The 18,135-nt window shown below is 42.9% G+C and overlaps 1 protein-coding gene across 1 annotated transcript in view; it reads right to left on the reverse strand.

Moving 5' to 3' along the window:
* IQCM (IQ motif containing M) overlaps positions 1-18,135 on the reverse strand; it is a 1,609,700-nt gene that overhangs the window by 643,117 nt on the left and 948,448 nt on the right. The gene's annotated exons all lie outside the window — the stretch shown is intronic.

An 18,135-nucleotide genomic window follows, 5' to 3' on the forward strand; every position in this document is an offset into this window, starting at 1 on the left:
TTTTTGTTTCAACGATATTCATAATGAGCGCACGCTTTGTTTAACCTCAAGCCACTAATTGAGTCAACACAAACGATGTATAGTTACGATGCATATATGTTGTTTGCTGTTAATTTTCTTTCAGACTACGACAGATCTAAGACATGTCGACCACTCTTTACTTTCCTAATTTAATTGGATCCTCCTAGCTACGCTAAATGGCTGGCATATATCCGTCACATGTTTTTAATAGTAACCAACTCACAATGAATAAATCATTCAAAAGGTAGTATTTCGCTACTTTTGAACCTGCACTGACCCCCACATGCACAAAAAAACCTGCTCCGCTTCAGTTGCAGGCGTTGTAGCACACCAGGGAGGCACTCGGCCTCTCTGGTGGGGACCCTATGATGAAGCATGTCACCAACCAGGTTGGTGAGTGAGAGTCCTTTTACAAACATCTGTGTGTTCCCTTCACAAATATCTGGGTAGTCACTCTCCTGTTGTTATTTGTATCAAAAGTTTTTAAGCATTTTGTTTCCCCCCCTCCTTTCTCCCCATGAACCCCAGCAAAGTTCTCCCTAGTCAGTAGCTAAATGGCTGTTCCTGACAACGCTTACATGACTGATATCCCCCTTTCTGTCACAGCTTGTTTGCCCAAGGTCCTTCAATGCTATATCACATATATCTATCTCCCTTTGAGTAACGCATAACTGATAGCTAGCTTCCAATCAGTGATGAATGGTTGACATCTTCCTTTCATTTCCCCATATTTTTATGATTAGTGTCATTCTACTCATATTATATGAGTTTGTAATCCATGTTCCAGAAATTAGGTTGTTTAAATCATTTGTTTACAATACCAGTGTGGTATAGTCAGCAAAAACAAATATGGCTTTAATTATTAGCCTGGAATATTTATCAAAAGAACTGAGCTGGAAGTAAAACTGCAGTTTGTAATATTCAGTAAAATTATTCAACCAATTCAAGAATTATAATTGATTGAGATATGATTTTAGATACTGAATTCATTGAACAGTGAGCTAGGAACAGTTATGTGCAGCTGATTCCCTATGAAAGCTTTCAAGGACCCCAGGCAAAAAGGGATATGTGTGCACTTACTTTTTTGAGCTACTGATGATTAGATGAGGCCTAACTTTGCGCACTGTAGTTTAGTGCTTACTTTTAACACCATCTTTAATACCAGCAACTCAATTTGTTGGTGAAGAGAATGCATAAGTCATTCCGTATAGCAAAGGCTGATAAGTGCACCTCTGCTCTTAACTTCTACATGTAGAAGAGTGGACCAAACTGAAAGCCATGCATGCTAGGTGAGACTCGTCTGGCACAAAGCGAGAGGTGGGTGATTGCCCCTCAGTTAGCGTATGCCAGATGTGAATCGGATAGATTGAAACCACAGGGTTGTATATAGTAAACACTGAGCTTTTACATTGCAGGTATCTAAGAATTTTTCTTGTCTTTGATACAAAGCCACTCACTCTACATATGAATTTTTGGCCTTAGGATCGGTGCCCTTAAGCAGAATTCTATTATGGTGCATGGATGGTTTAGGTGTAAGGAACAGAAAAGATATGTCATCCTATCCTGCATCTTTATGGATTTCTGTTATTTCATGCTCTCTAGCTATACCTAATCAACAAATCTGAATTTGACTACAATCAGTGAAGCGTCACATGAATGCAGGCAATGACATGACTAGGTAGCAAAGGAATCTTTCATGACAGAGGACAGACCCTTATATTCACCAGTTAACACTACATTCTATGCTTTGTTTAATGAACATCATCTAAAATGTTGCAATTCTTTTTAGTATATTTTAGTACTCTGTTGTATTACCAATGTTATGTTTATTTTCATAGTAAGATCTCTTCATATATTCTGTACTAGATTAGGGCATCAATATATTAAAGCCTTTTAAATATATAGTGTGGATTATTTCTTGTAAGTGCTCAATTGTGGGGAAATCTTAAGTTTGGTGGTAAGACACCATAGTAAAGAGCTAGTTAACATACAACATGGTGGAGATGGACAACCGGGCAATGAAGACCACAGTCATGGGTGACAACAGCTCAGAGAGCAGGGTCTAAAATAACCTTCCACAGCCATTGTCGACTAGTAGTTGAGTTCCAAGCCAGAGAAGGCAGAGTCAGTGAAGGGTTAGTAGAAACAAAAGACTGTGTCTAGCAATATCAATTGTTTAGACTCCCCCCACATTACAATTCAGTCCTGTAATTCCGTTCTTACACCATTCTTGCTCTACCCCTTTATTAGTTCCCTTGGTCTCTCTCTCTCTCTCTCTTCTTTTTCCAGATCACTTTCTTTGCTTTTGGATGGATCTTAGTACTTTGAGTTGGCTACTCTTTATTTACCTTGCACCAGTTATGTCTTGTGATTTGGCTTAGTGACTAGGAACCTGTTTTAGACCTGGCTTCAGATGCCTTTTTTTGGTTTCGTTACTACAATTCAGCTTTCTGGTGGAGCAGAATGCCACTTGTCTTTATTTCGCAGGCAAATTTCCAAGTTTGCTAGGGGTCTAATTACAGCAATGTGCCAACTCCTAAGGTGAAGCCACCTCAAATATTCCTAGAGTACTTACTTGTTATTAAAAAAAAAACTCTTTCTCTTGTTTGATACTCACTGTCTTCTGTTTTTTCTCTTGCTATTGAGTTGTATTGTGCCTCAATGACAATGTGCAGTCCTGAATCTCATAGAGTCCAGCTTGGGTCTATTACAAATGATCTTGCTCAAAACGAGTGTTGCCTTTCTTACTAATCCCACACACCCTCTTTCCCTTATGACAACCAGGTATTATCTAATTTCCTTGAAGGTGACACAGAAATTCGGATCACCTACAAGTGAAGAAGGTGAGGTTCATCTTGTGTCAGAATCTCGCCTATATTCCGCATGAACTATAGGAGGTCACAATGCTAGCTCCCGACTTAACCCTCGACCAAGGCAACTCAACAATAGTCAAAGTCTACCAAGATCAACGGGGAAGAGGGGAAGGGGAGAGAAAAACAATTGTCCCATGGAGACGGTGCTGCGGTGCAAATGTCTACCAAGGCCAGGTAAGTCTCTACCTACGTGAAGAAGAGAAGAACGAGTAAGATACTGCTAAATTCTGCAAGTGTTTCTTAACATAAATCTAGTTTACACGTAACCCTATACCTTAACAATTCCCCTCTTCCGTTTACTGGCAGAGAGAAAATGTAGCTACTGTTGGTTGTATTTGTCTAAAAACAGAAAGAGAGTACTTGTAGATGTGGCTTTAAGTCATATTATTCGCACTCCAAAGCATACCTTAGGATTTACTGTTCTGTGCACATAAAAGGCTCAAGGAACTAACTAGAAAATCAGACAAATTAAAGAAAAGAAAGTACATACATTCCAACATGGATTTTATTCTAGCCCTTAGCCGAAGTCAAAAAACAAAACATATAGAGCCTAAAAAATAGTGAAAAAGGAAAGCGTAAGACTATAATGTTTCAGTTGCAAACAATTTCAGAATATTGTCTTTTCCTTTGTTCTGCAGGGATAACAGGATTCCAAGACGCAGGATTCCGGATGAAGCAGAAGCCATGGAGTCCGGATCAGACGAGGCAAACCCAACCCAAGAAGACTGCAAGGGGATCCTGACCAGAGAGCTGCCAGAGAATGCCACAGAGACTAGGAGGAAACCCAGAAGCAGAAGTGAGTGAACCGACGGCAAGAAGCTGAAGGCATGTGACCACTAGAACGCCAAGCAGCTTCCTGTCCGTTCTCACCTGTTTTATCCCATGTGTGCTCTGCCCCTGCTGCATCGGGATTACAGATCACAGCAGGTATGACAGTACACAACTCCCCCAACAGTACACCCAACCGGTTTTGGTTTTTCAGGAAACCACCTAAGGAATAACCGAAGTAAACAGGGGGCATGGATATGACTTGCAGGTTCCCATGCATTCTTCAGGAACATAACCTTTCCCATGAATGATGTAATGCAATGTACACCAAATCCTCTTAGAGGTCAGTTTAGCCTGCACCTTGAACTCAGGTACATCATCCACAACCACTGGTAAAGGTTTCACTGGAATCAGAGTACCAGGTGCAATGGGTTTCAACAGAATGATGAGAAATACACGATGAATTTGTAACGTAGAGGGCAACTCTAGTTTCATAGCATCATGGGTGACTTCCTTGATGATGTTATACAGACCAATGTACAGAGGCTTGAACTTGGGTGACCCTTTTGAAGCATTGTTCTGTGTGGATAACCATACCAAATCTCCTATATTGTAATCAGGACTGGGTAAAAGATGTGAGTCAGCATATTTCATCTAAGCTTCCTTAGCTTTGTCCAGATTCTCTTGTGCTGTATGTTGGATGTCATGTATGTGATCAACCAATTCTTGTGCTGCAGGAATACAAGATGTGAGAGAGAGGTAGGAAGGCGTAAAAGGCAAGGATGAAAACTATAATTACAATAGAATGGAGACATTTTAGTGAAATTGTGCATGCCATTACTAAAAGCGAATTCTGCAGACCACAAATGCACATCCCAATTGATGGCAGTATGCAATAATTGCCAACACAAGTATTGTTCAAGATACCAATTCACCCTTTCTGTGTGACAGTCTCTTTGGGGGTGACGGCTATAAGACAATCGAATGTCAATCTGGAATGTGTCCCCAACCCTTTCCAAAATTTTGAGACAAATTGAGAGCTTGTATCAAAAATGATAACAGAAGGAAGGTCATGAAGGGTACAATGTTTTGCAGGAAAAAGAACTCTCTAGAGGTAGGTAAGCCTTTCATGGGGACAAAATGGGACATATTCGTCAATAAATCCACAACAACTAAAATGATGGTAAACCCTTGCTCGGTTCTTCTCAAATAGGATTCTTAGTGATAGTGCGCCACAGGGCAGGAGGAATGAGTAAAAATGTCAAAAACCCTGCGGATGCCTGATGAGAGCTTTTGCTTTGTGCACATGTACTGCATTTCTGGGAAGGATAGACCACCAGAAATCCTCCTAAGCTGGTCTATGGTTATATTTTCACCTAGATGCCCAGTGACTATTTGTGCGTGATACCAGTCCAAGGCTTGTTGTTGCAAAGGAACAGTGCAAATAAACAACCCACCTGGACATATATTAAATCACGTACGTTTTGTCTCTTATGTGTGTGAGCAATAGCGTCAGCGACTTTTGATTTTTGTGCCTGTAACACTTTGTGAGTAAACTGTTCTTCGGAGTATAAAGCCCCTAGAATCCGATCACCTGAAATTATTAGTGGATGTTCATTTGGTGTTTCAAGTATCTCATACCCAAAGTACGAGAGACCATCTGCTTTCCCATGTTGGAAATTGGATAAAAAAATTTAAATCATATAACAATTGTATCCGGCGCAATTGTCCATAGAGCATGCGTAGACTTCAAAAAATGTCTATGATCTGTTAAGACAGTAACGTTATGTAGGGCACCCATCAAATAATGTTGCCATTCATCAAAAGCCTTTTTAATAGCCAATAATTCTCTATCCCCTTCTGTGTAATTCATTTCTGCGGGACTCAATTTAAGGGAAAAGAACGCAACACAGTGTAAATTACCAGATTTCTTATCTCTTTGGGATAAAACACCTCCCACTGCTACCTGAGAAGCGTCCGCCTCCAGAACGAATGACTGGGTTGGATCTGGATGTTGTAAGATAGGAGCGCGTGTAAAAGCCGCCTTAAGTTGTTCAAAGGCTTTTTCAGCTTCCTAAGTCGACAGAAACTTCATACCCTTACACCCGTGTTCCCCAAACGTTTTCCACCCTCGGCTCCCTTGACCTATTGGCCGCAGCTCCCCATTAGTGAGGGGAGGTAGGCCCAGACTCTTAAGAACTTCCATTTTTCACCCTGAGAATAATTGGAATAAAGCAAATGTAGGTATGTTAATCATAGATTGTAACAAAATAAAAATATAACAGTTATTTAATAAAAAAAGTTGAATTGGTTAAGTTCAGAAACAATACATGGGAAACTCTTCAGCATTAGGTACTGCATATGGCATTATGGGTGTGCAAAACTAAAGAAATTCCACCGGTGGACTCTCCTTTGGAGTTGGCACTTGATTCATAAATCAGGGGACTCTTCTTTACCATCCGCCTCTAAATTAGGCCCCTAAACTGTTGGAATGCAGGGGGGTCTAAGGTAGTATGTGTGATACACTATCCATTCTTCCCTGGAGGCATCGTCTCTCCTTCCTGAAGTCTTCATTTTGCCTTGTATTATTCTATCCCTTCTTCGGCTGCCTGGTCTAGAATTTCACTTCTCATTCTGCTCTCTTTCACTTTACTAATCCATTGCTCTTTTCCTCCTCTCCATCCTTTTTTACCTGCCTTCAACTATCTACTTCTCTAGCTCTCCTTTCATTCATTCTGTGCTCTTTTATCTCTTCTATTCCATATATTTCTTTTTTCCTCTTCCCAGCTCATCATGATGCTGTGTGTGGCAGTATGATCATGAAGTAATATAGCCTACCCACACACTGATCTATATCAGACCAGTCCATCATGCACTGCCTGATTGCTCTGTAGGTCGGTCTGACCCTGTTGTCTACCGTGCCATTTGTCTCGGAGGACACAACCAGCAACAAGGTAAAGGAAGAGGGGAGTTGTATACCTGCTTACTGGACTTTGCAATGTCTGAAAATAGGAACATAGATTATCACTCCTTATGAAACAAACAGGCTGTCTTGGAATGGGGCATAAAGTGAGCTGAAGGTCATGCTGTGTTCTAAAGGTGTGAGAGAGAGGGCTAGGGATTCCAAAGAGCAGAACCAACTGGCATCTCATTTCGGGCAAGTAGCATGGGAGGACATCACGGTGTACTAGGGACAGTCAGTGCTGCGAATGCAAAGTGACATAGTGCCTTCGTATTCATACCTGATCAGCCTGCTTGTTTGCAGTGTGCCCCAGTGAAAATCATAATAACTACTTTCCTTGCGCTTGCCGCATCGCCGAGTCAGCAATGCAGCGAGCGCAAAGGTAAGTGGTTTTATATATTTATTTATTTATTTTACCTATCCTGTCTGTTGACTTCCCTCCACCTGCCCGACCCCACCGCTCTTACCTTTGCTGGCCGCGCCTGCTAATATGTATGATGCAGCATGATTGATATTGCTGTACCTGGCTTGTTGTGTGCTAGTTTGGACGGTGCACCGGGGTGCCACGGTGCATAGACTGCGTACCGCTGCCTTGCCCAATAATCGGGTAATGGGAGAAGCTAAGGTAGAAAACTGATTAATGAAGAGTTGGTAAAAATTCACAAATCCCAACAAATCTGTAGTTCTTTGACAGACTGGGGGGGATTTCCATTGGTAACAGCCATAACCTTTTGCAGGTCCATACTAAATGCCTGTTCAGATAACACATAGCCCAAAAAGGAAACAGAGGAAACGTGGAATTCATACTTTTCAAATTTAGCTAATAGTTAATTTTCGTTTAGCCTTTGCAAGATAGCTCTGACATATATTTTGTGTTCAGAGACAAACGAGTAGATTAAAATGTCATCAATATAAGCAATGGCACAAACATTCAGGTTTTCCCTCAAGACCTCATTTATAAAAAAAAATGAAAGGCAGCAGGAGCATTACAGTGGCCAAAGGGCATAACCAGATACTCATATAACTCAAATTGAGCATGATAGGCGGTTTTCCATTTGTCCCCCTCCTTTACTCACACAGGTGAAACAGGAGCCACGGAGACTGGATCTGACGAGGTGAACCCAACGCAAGAAGACCACAAGGGGATTCAGTTGAGGGAGCTACCGAGAATTCCACAGAGACTAATACGAAACCCAGAAGCAGAGGTGAGTGAACTGATGTCAAGAAGCTGCAGATGTGTAACCACTAGAACGCCAAGCAGCTTCCTGTCAGTCCTAGCCCGCTTCATTCCATGTGTCCTCCATCCCTGCCACATCCGGAATGTGGATCGCCAAAGTCATGGCATCTTCTTCCAAGGATCATGACAGGGAAGAGAGTCTGGAATTTACAAATACAAATAATCCTGAAGTCTCACAGGACTCACTGTTACCCTATACGCTCCATCCTTAAGTAATGCATGGGAGATCCATGGGTTACAGTCTGCCTGACTACCATACTCAGGTTGGAAAGTTGGCTAAGCTTGGATTTCTAAAACTGGGCCGTGTTTCCTGATAATTCTGAATGGAAAGGCATATCAGAGAGGCTGAATTGAAATAGAAAAGGAGGTAAAGAAAGACAGGCAAGACAGGCTACAATGATAGAGAAAATGAGTTAATGAGAAAGGAGCAATTTAGTGAGATAGTAAATGAATGATGATGTAAATTGATAGGTTGGATAACCAAAAAGAGAAATGAGGATTGTATATGTAAACGAGTTGATGAGAGAGATATTAGGCAGAGAAGGAAATGAGGTAGAGGGAGGTGTTTTAGATAGTGGAAACATAGCGCAAAGTGAAAGGAAGCAAAAGATAGAGAGGTGATGTAATGGGGGATGATGTTCAGAGAGAGGTGAAATAGTCGGAAAACAGATTACAGGGATGTGTGATATAAATCAAGCAGTGAGGCTAAGAGAGGAGGATGAGGTTGAGAGAGGTTAGGTAAAAAGTAGGGGTAGATAGGTAATGATATAGACAAACACAGAGTGGTAGAGAGATGAGGTTGTGAGAGACAGCTAGAGAGAGGTGGGGTACACAGCAGTGTACTGAAAGAGGTGAGGTACACTCGCATAAGGTGAAGAACAGATAGAGAGATAGACAGTAACAGAGATGTAAACAGAGGTAAAGAAATATAGGTACAAGAGGTGATATGAAGTAAGGAGAGAGGCATGAGACAGGTAGGTGAGCATAGAAAGGATGTAGAGATGGGATAGAGCTAGTCAGCAGTATAAATAGAATTGAGCTGGATAAAAGAGTGGGCATGTATTGAATGGTCAGGTAGAGAGAGGTGAGATGCAACAAAGTGAAGAATTAGACACGTGAAGTAGAGAAAGGTGATTTAGAAAGAATACAGAGAGTTAGAGAGAGAGGCAAGGTTGACAGAAGGAGATTTGGTTAGAGGGGGAACAACAGAGAAAGGTAAAGAGGTAGGAAAAGAGAGAAGATTTAGTGAGAGATAGGTGAGGTAGAGAAAGGTAGGGGGACAGATTCAGAGATAGATTTGGGCAGAGAGAAGAAGCGAGACAGAGAAAGAGACAAGGGAGAGAGAGTAGTCATACTTATCCCATCAGTTTATCGGGGCGCCCTGGAAGGGGAGCCCTGGGCAATTGCCCACTTTGCGCATGACTTATAACTTCTCTGAAAGTGTGTCCCTGCAATAGTAATAGTGGGTATTAGGATTAGGGTACAGTCAGACCTTGCAGCTGCCTTCACCTTACAGATGTACATGGTACTGTGTCCTCACTTTGAGTTTCACTCTGGTTATCTGACTACACCGTTTCAGACAAAGTACTCCCCTGATTACTTAGCCGTTTGAAACAGTTAAATGTTAAGGACAAATCCTGAACTACTAATGGTTGAAACCCCCTATTCGAAGCTGTGGATAATTTGCCACTAGGAAGTGGGAAAGGGACATCCTTTTGTTTTATATTCCCTAACACACCCTAGTGATGTCATGCTTCATCATCGGGACACCCTGATGCCTAGAAGTCAGGGTGGGCTCGACCGTATTTTAGTGAGCTCCTATAAAGATATTTTGGCCAGGGGGGATAAAGAATAAAAGTCAGCTGCCAGATCCCAGTTTTTCCTTTATTCTTGAATCTGACAGGGATATTAAAAAGGAAGAAAACGGGTCATGTGGGATATTATGGTCCTAAGACCCTATTGCCAACATGTTTCAGTCCATTTATGCCCCTTGTAGAGTGCTGTACTTCAGGGCGATAACTGTAACCAGGGCCGGACTGGCCAAAGCAGGCACCGGGCAATCCCCCGGTGCGTCTCATGGGTGGGGGCCGGGTTTGGGCCCCTGGGGGCCATTTTTGTTAAAGGGCCAAAATCGGCCGAAAACCGGCCCCAGCAAAAAGCTTGGTAGCACCTCCAACACCATCTCCCCCCCCCCCCCAGTGGGGAGGGGGGCCGACCAAGCACTTTGCCAGGGCCGGTTGTGGTTCCCAGTCCTGCCCTGACTGTAACCCCTTGGGATTACTTAGTACTGGAATTTCTCTATACTTTTTATGATAAGGGCAGGTAGCTGTTCCTTAATTGTAAAGCATTAATACTTTTAGCTATATTTGATCATCCCATCTGTAGAAAGGCAAAGAAACAACACAACCACCATTTATTTGTGTTCATATGGCACATATAGTTGCACATTGTGAATTGTGTTGCTACCCCCTTGTCTTAATGGCCAGAAGTTGACATTCAGAAGATCTTTTAGAGTGTGTGATGCACTTGTGTTTGTTTTAAACACACTCAGATTTGTGTTCTACCCGTGTAGTGGCAGCAATTTGTCGCATATTGTCATTACTCACAAACTAGTGTGTGTTGAACAATATTGAAACATCCATGTCACTTGCTCGCATTCACACCTGTTAATAAAAAATCGCCATGAAACTCATCCAACCAGTATTTAAAACTAGCATTCCTTACCCCGTTTTGGGAGAAGTTATACTCCACATGGAACCTCACATTACAAAGGGGTCCTGTAGTCACACACTCTTTTTGCCAGATAGTGCACAAAGCTAGCACAAAATCGTAGTTTGAACAAAAGGTGAGGGACAAAAGAAACGAAAGGAAAAGAAAAGAAAAAGGAACAAGGTGAGTATTAGCTGCGGGACTCCTCCATTTTGGTGCGGATTTCGCTTGTACCTGCAGACTTTTTCAAAGTTACTCATGCCATAAAGGGTCCTTCCCCATGATGTATCCTATTCGGTATGGATCCCAACGGCTTGGAGCAACTGATGACCTGCACCAGCCGTTTAAAAAGGAATCCATCTTTGTTGGATACTCGCAATCTCGCCTTCCTCCGGGGTTACGTTGGTGTGTTATCACGCGAACACAGGGCATGATGGGAATTGTAGTTATTTTAGCGCGCTTGCCGGAATAACCGGACACTGTCAGGATCCATAACACCATGTGTTTGGTGTTATCCCGGGGTCGAGGTAATTGTAGTTGTTGTCATGGAAGTGTTGGGAAATGTAGTTCCCGTACTTAATGTATTCCCATTTTGGTAATACCTTTTGGGAATTGTAGTTGTTATAATGGATGTGATGGGAAATGTATTTCCCGTGTTTAATGTATTACCATTTTGGTAGGTGTCCCTCTTGTTAACTGCATACGCCCTCTCTCTTTTACTCAGTGTAAATGCCCCTTATATTCTTATTGGTATCACTATAGAATAAACATGTGCCGCTTATTTTATAACGGGGCCAGGTTATTATGGCGCCGAGATGTCAGGTTATGTACAAGTCTATGCTTGTTGCTAGCAGTATCACAGTGTAAATCTGTGCGTGTGGTCGGGGTGCTAAGACCATTACTTGATAAACCGGGCTTTTCTTTCTCAATAGTGATGAGGTGCTTACTAGGACCGAGTCTGGGATAGTAGACACTTATCTTAATTACTTAACCCATTGTTGTAGATATCATCTCAAATAGCCCTGAGCACTGTACCACGAAATGGTGTGTTAATGTTAATATACAGCCAGGGAGGGTTTTTTCCACATGTGTACGGTCATGTATGCTGACTCACCTAGTTCTGTTGAGTTGATTCCATGATATAGAATCATTCAATCCAGAGATATGGGTTTTTAATCTATAAACCCATTGTTGTTCTCATTCTAGGAGTATTCTGGTGATGTCACTGTCACCCTTGACTTTTTCAATTACTGTCCATCTTCTCAACATAGTGAGTTGTCAGCCTGGTTGCTGAGATTGCCCTTCTATGTTCACTTATACGCACCTTCATTTTTCTCCCTGTCATGCCCACCTACATAAGTTGGCATGGGCATTTGATCAAATAAATTACTTTGTCTCTAATGTAATTGGTGTGTGACCGTTGCTCCCATGCGTGGTGCATACCGAGGTCTATTTCTTTTGTATGTTCCGTACAAGGACATGCCACACACGAACCGCACGGATAACGGCCAGTAACTGGTGGCTGATTCCGGAGTGTTAGTTAGTGGGTTATTTTTCATCTTTGGAAATCCATGTGTATCAAGGAATCTCTGAGGCTCCTATTTCTACTGAATGAAAACATTGGTTTTTCGAACTTGAGTTTATTAGAAGTCAGGACTGACCACTTTCTGTTGATATTTTTCTTGATTTCGTTTGATGAAGCATTATATATTGTCACACATATAAGAGTATCTTTCTCCTACTTAGAATGTGTTTCTAGTAGTGCCTCCCTTGGGGTATTCTGAGATCCTTTTTTGCTCTCTCTATAATTCTTTCGGGATTCGGTCTTTGTTCCAATTTTTTAGATATAGTTTCTGCTTCTACTTTATAAACATTGAGGTCAGCACAGTTCCTGCGAATTCTCAAGAATTTCCCAACGGGTACATTCTCTCTGAGAGCGCGGAGATGAGCGCTCTTGAAATGTAATAAACTGTTTTTGTCAGTCGGTTTCGTATAGAGAGAACTAACCACACCTTTGTCTTTGGCGCTGATTTTTACATCTAGGAAGGAAACTTGTTCACTGTTGTAGGTCATGGTAAATTTTAAGTGTGGGTTTAAATGGTTCAACCACTCATAGAAATTTCCAAGAGTGACTGAATCGCCTTTCCATATCACCAGGATATCATCAATGAAGTGCCACCACTTACTGATGTTATTTGAGTAAGGGTTGGCGGCCAAATATGTTGTTCTTCTAATTGGCCCACGTCCAGACACGATATGCTGGGAGCAAACGTGCTGCCCATTGATGTACTTTGATTCTGAAGATATATTTGGTCCTCAAACCTAAAGAAATTTTATGTGAGGGCTAGGCGCATCAACATGATCACTTACCGGGGCGTCCCAGGTCCAATTTTACTGATTTAGAAGGTTTTCGATAACCGGGATACTTTCCTCATTGGGGATACTGGTGTATAGTGCTTCAACGTCTTATCACCTCAAGATGTTATGTGCAGGGTCATATGTAACGTCTGTTAGTAAATTGAGCAGATGTTTTGTGTCCTGTACATATGACCTGATCTGAGTGACTAGAGGTCGGAGGAACTTAACAGTATATTTGGAAAGGAGTTCTAAAAGAGACCCTATCCCTGACACAATAGGTCTGCCTGGAGGTGGTGTTTTATGTTTATGTATTTTGGGTATTGTGTAGAACACTGGAATTCTCGGGTTATCAGGGTTCAGGAACTCATGTTCTTTTTAGTGATCCATTCTCGGTCCAGTGCTTCTGTGGTCAGTGTATTTATAGTTTTTTAAGACGTGCCGTGGGATCTCAATTGGTTTGTTTGTAGTATCTAGTATCGGCCAAAAGGCTCATACAGGACGTTCTGTATGCTGCTGAGCTCTGTATTACTGTGGCTCCCCCTTAGTCCGCTGGCTTGATAGTGATATTGGTTCTTGTACTCAAAGTTTTTATGGCCTCTCTCTCTTTTTTCCACCATTGGTAGTTCAGGATCTGTCCTTAACATTTAACGGGCTCAAATGGTTAAGTAATCAGGGGAGTACTTTTTGTGAAACATGGGATGATGCACTCCCCTCTTGAGTTCCTCTAAGCCCTTCAAAGAGCGAGAGATCGCTCTCTTTATATTTGTGTTTCACATTTTGAGCAGCGCACAGTTGTGGGTGTCCCATCATAAAATTGGTTCAGAATTTTGAACCTGAAAAATAGTGACCGTGTATCTGTGGAATTTTCGTAGTTGTCCACTCACCACACACTGTACATTTTTAATAGCCTACCCTCTCCATATCCCGTTTACCTTTCACCATGAGCACACCAGGATCACTCACTGCATCGGAAACCCTTTGATTAGGGTACTTAGTTGAAATTGCATCAGCCATCCTGGCTGGCCCATCATTATTACCAGACACAAATATAAATCAAAGTCTGAGCCAAGCACAGAACTGAGAAGAAACTAAAAGAACTTAAACATGCCCAGATGAAGATCCTGCTTCAAGGGGCCATTTTAACTGAATACCTACGGGGAAATGCAGCACCTAAGGGCCTTCTAGTTACTAACACCCCAAGGTTTTTTCTGGATGACCCACAGTTCAAAATAGAATGGTCGCTGATTGCGTGACGGTGTAAGCGCGATTGGCTGATCCTTATTATGAACACCTCAAAACGTCTCTCAGAAGCTATCCTGGTCAAGATCAAAACCAGTGAGGAGGCACTGATGACAGTAATAAAGATCACACTCTATAAGAAAAAACTGGAGGAGGTGAACAAAGAGATCGGGGAACACAAGGACTTTCTAAAGTAAAGTTAACAAGCTACAAAAAATACTAAAAAAGTTTGCCCATGAAAAAGTGTATCCCTACATAAAAGACAACTACAAAGGCCAAGACAATTCAGAATCTGGATCTTCATACCAAGGTGACAAAAGCAACTCAGAATCTGAACATGATGGCTGTTCTAGTGATGGTTCAAGCAAGATCTGGAGAGGCAGACCCAGGAAACCAGGAAGAGAGAACTACAACCAAGGTTATCAACCACCCCAGATGTACCCATGGCCCAGTCCGTTTTGCCCAGTTCCGTTCCACGGACCACCGCCATTTCACATATCACCACATTACCAGACTGGACCATTCTTCCAGCCCAACTACAATCAAAACTGTTTTTTAGGACACAGCAGAAGGAGAGGAAGACGTGGCAGAAAGAACAACACAAACAAACAAGTACAATGGGAGGACAACAGCACACCAGTGAGCACTCGGAGCATGACGAAGGGCCCACAAGCAGGCACAAGTGCAACCCGGGACTAGTGGTGAGCCTGACACTGAAGTAATTGCCGTCATTGGATTCGTAGCGACTACATATTTGGACAAGTTACAGATATGCTGTGAATTGAGTAAGTTCTTCCGAAAAATACAGATAAAAGCATTCTTCATGGACAAGGAGACACCAGTAGATAACCATAATCATACCACCTTACGCTTGAAAACCAACTTCTTCCCACCAACAAACTTTAATGCCCTCAGAGGTTATTGCCTTTGAGGAGGGTGTATCTAAGGAGGTTGAAGAATTGCCCATCAGAAGAGGCACATAAGATAATCTCAGTAAAAAAGAGAGACAGGCCTTAAAATCTTTGAGTACAAGAACCGATATCATTATCAAGCCAGCGGAAAAAGGGAGAGCTACAGTAATACAGAGCTCCAAGGCATACAGAACGGCCTGTATGAGCCTTTTGGCTGATACTAGATACTACAAACAAATCAATAGAGATCCCACAGCACGGGTTAAAAAAGCTATAAATACACTGACCATGGAAGCACTGGACCGAGAATGGATCACTAAAAAGGAACATGAGTTCCTGAACCCTGATGACCCGAGAGTTCCAGTGTTCTACACCACACCCAAAATACATAAAGGTAAAACACCACCCCCAGGCAGACCTATCGTGTCAGGGATAGGGTTTCTGTTAGAACCCCTTTCCAAATATACTGATTGGTTCCTCTGCCCTCTAGTCACTCGGATTATGTCATAAGTACAGGACACAAAACATATGCTCAATTTACTAACAGACATTACATGTTATGTTATGTTAGGAGTTTGCGTAAGCGCGACAGCTGCCCCAGCAAAGAGGCATCCCGGCGCTGGTAGATCAAGAGGTGTAGTACAGTTAGAAGTAAGCCAAGCGAGGACGTGCATCCCTAAGAAGGGGGGAACAAGAAATTTTTAATAGCTTTCCGGAAGGTGGACAGGTTCTCCATTCCACGGATGCCCACCGGCAAGGAGTTCCAGAGCTTGGCTCCCAGCACCCGAAAGGAACGACCACCAATGCAACATAGTTTAGTCCGAGGTACGATCACTTGGTGTTGTCCCAGTGAGCGCAGACTACGCTGGGGCACATACAGGGTCAGAAGCGGACACAGGAGATCAGGGCTCCCGGATTTAAGAATCTTAAACGCCAGACAGAGAGCTTTGAACTGGATTTGGGAATTAATCGGAAGCCAGTGCAGCTTTCTGATCGTGGCTCTGGCTGAGCATCTATGGGGAACACCTACCAAGGTCCTCGCTGCCGAGTTCTGAACTCTCTGCAAGCGCGCTATCTCAGCTTTGTTTGCACCGAAAAACAGCACACTGGCATAGTCCAAGCGTGATAGGATGGTGGCTTGGACAATAAGTTGACGTACCTTGGAGTCAAAAAACTTCAATATCGGGTTAAGGCCTCCCAACAGACCCACACAAGTAGCTGCTACTCTCTTGGTGTGGGTCTGAAAGCTCAGCGAGGAGTCCATCCAAACTCCCAGGTTTTTAACTAGTGCCTTGGACGCTGGCATGATGCCCAGCGAGGATGGCCACCAGTGCTCATTCCAGAGGGTGGTATTCTTCCCTACAAGCAACACCTCAGTTTGGCCTGCATTAAGCTGCAGGCAATTGTCAGTCATCCATTGGGCTACTGCAGCCATCCAGTCTCTAAATCTCGTGGCCGATGTCGATGGCCCTTCAGTTAGTGTGATGATCAGCTGAGTATCATCTGCATATGATACCAGCATAAGGTCCCACTCTTTAGCTACTGCCGCAAGCGGCTGCACATAGAGATTAAAGAGAGACGGGCTGAGTGCAGAGCCCTGAGGGACACCCTGACCGATGTAGCGGGACTGAGAGAGATACGGAGGTGCCGGCACCCGGAAGGATCTGTCCTTTAAAAATGAACGAAACCCTTCCAGAGCGAGACCAGTAATCCCAGCTGACTCCAGACGGTATAACAGGATGTCATGTGACACCATGTCAAAGGCAGCGCTGAGGTCTAGCAAAATCACCGCTGCACTCTGACCGGCGTCGAGAATCGGCCGGAGATGTTCAGTCGTAGCCAGTAAGGCAGACTCGGTGTTATGACCCGGCCTGAACCCATTTTGAGATGTGTCCAGAATGCTATTCTGGTGCATGAATTGAGATAACACATTATTTACGTGGGCCTCAGCAAGCTTGGCCACCCATGGGAGAAGGGAGATAGGCCTAAAGTTTTCTGGTTTTGATGGATCTAGGGTGGGCTTCTTGATAATAGGGGATACCCATGCCTGTTTCCAGGCAGTAGGAACATTGGCCATGGAAAAGGACAAGTTCAGTATAAAACTCAGAGGCTGCTGGAAGAACGTCAGAGACTCAATAAATTGTGCTGGCCTCATAGGATCTGCCGGAGATCCGGATTTAACTTTCCTACAGAGTTTAACTAATTCATCATTCGTGATCTCTGGTATGAAAGTCAGGGTGGCACCATCAACTTTGGTATTGGTGGAGGAGTGCATATGACCCTGCGCATAACATCTTGGTGTGCTTAGACGTTGAAGCACTATACACCAGTATCCCGCAAGAGGAAAGTATCCGGGTTGTTGAAACCCTTCTAAATCAGGAAAATTGGACCTGGGACGCCCCGGTAAGCTGGGTGATCACGTTGATGCGCATAGCCCTCACGGAAAATTTCTTTAGCATAGCGTGTCTGTACGTTGGCCAATTAGAAGAACAACATATTTGGCCCCCAACCCTTACTCAAATAATATCAGTAAGTGGTGGATTGATGATATCCTGGTGATATGGAAAGGCGATTCAGCCACTCTTAGAAATTTCCATGAGTGGTTGAACCAATTAAACTCACACTTAAAATTTACCATGACCTACAACAGTGAACAAGTTTCCTTCCCAGATGTAAAAATCAGCACCAAAGACGAAGGTGTGGTTAGTTCTCTCTATACGAAACCGACTGACAAAAACAGCCTGTTACATTTCGAGAGCGCTCATTCCCGCGTTCTCAGAGAGAATTTCCCAGTGGCGCAATTCTTGCAAATTCGCAGGAACTGTACTGTCCTCATTGATTATAAAGTAGAAGCAGAAACCGTATCTAAAAAATTGGAACAAAGAGAATATCCCAAAAGAATTATAGAGAGAGCAAAAAAGAGATCTCAGAATTCCCCAAGGCACTATTAGAAACACATTCTAAGGAGGAGAAAGATACACTTATATGTGTGACAGCATATAATGCTTCATCAAACGAAATCAAGAAAATTATCAACAAAAAGTGTTCAGTCCTGAC

Source organism: Lissotriton helveticus, chromosome 2_1 (assembly GCF_964261635.1).
Source record: "Lissotriton helveticus chromosome 2_1, aLisHel1.1, whole genome shotgun sequence".
NCBI lineage: Eukaryota > Metazoa > Chordata > Amphibia > Caudata > Salamandridae > Lissotriton > Lissotriton helveticus.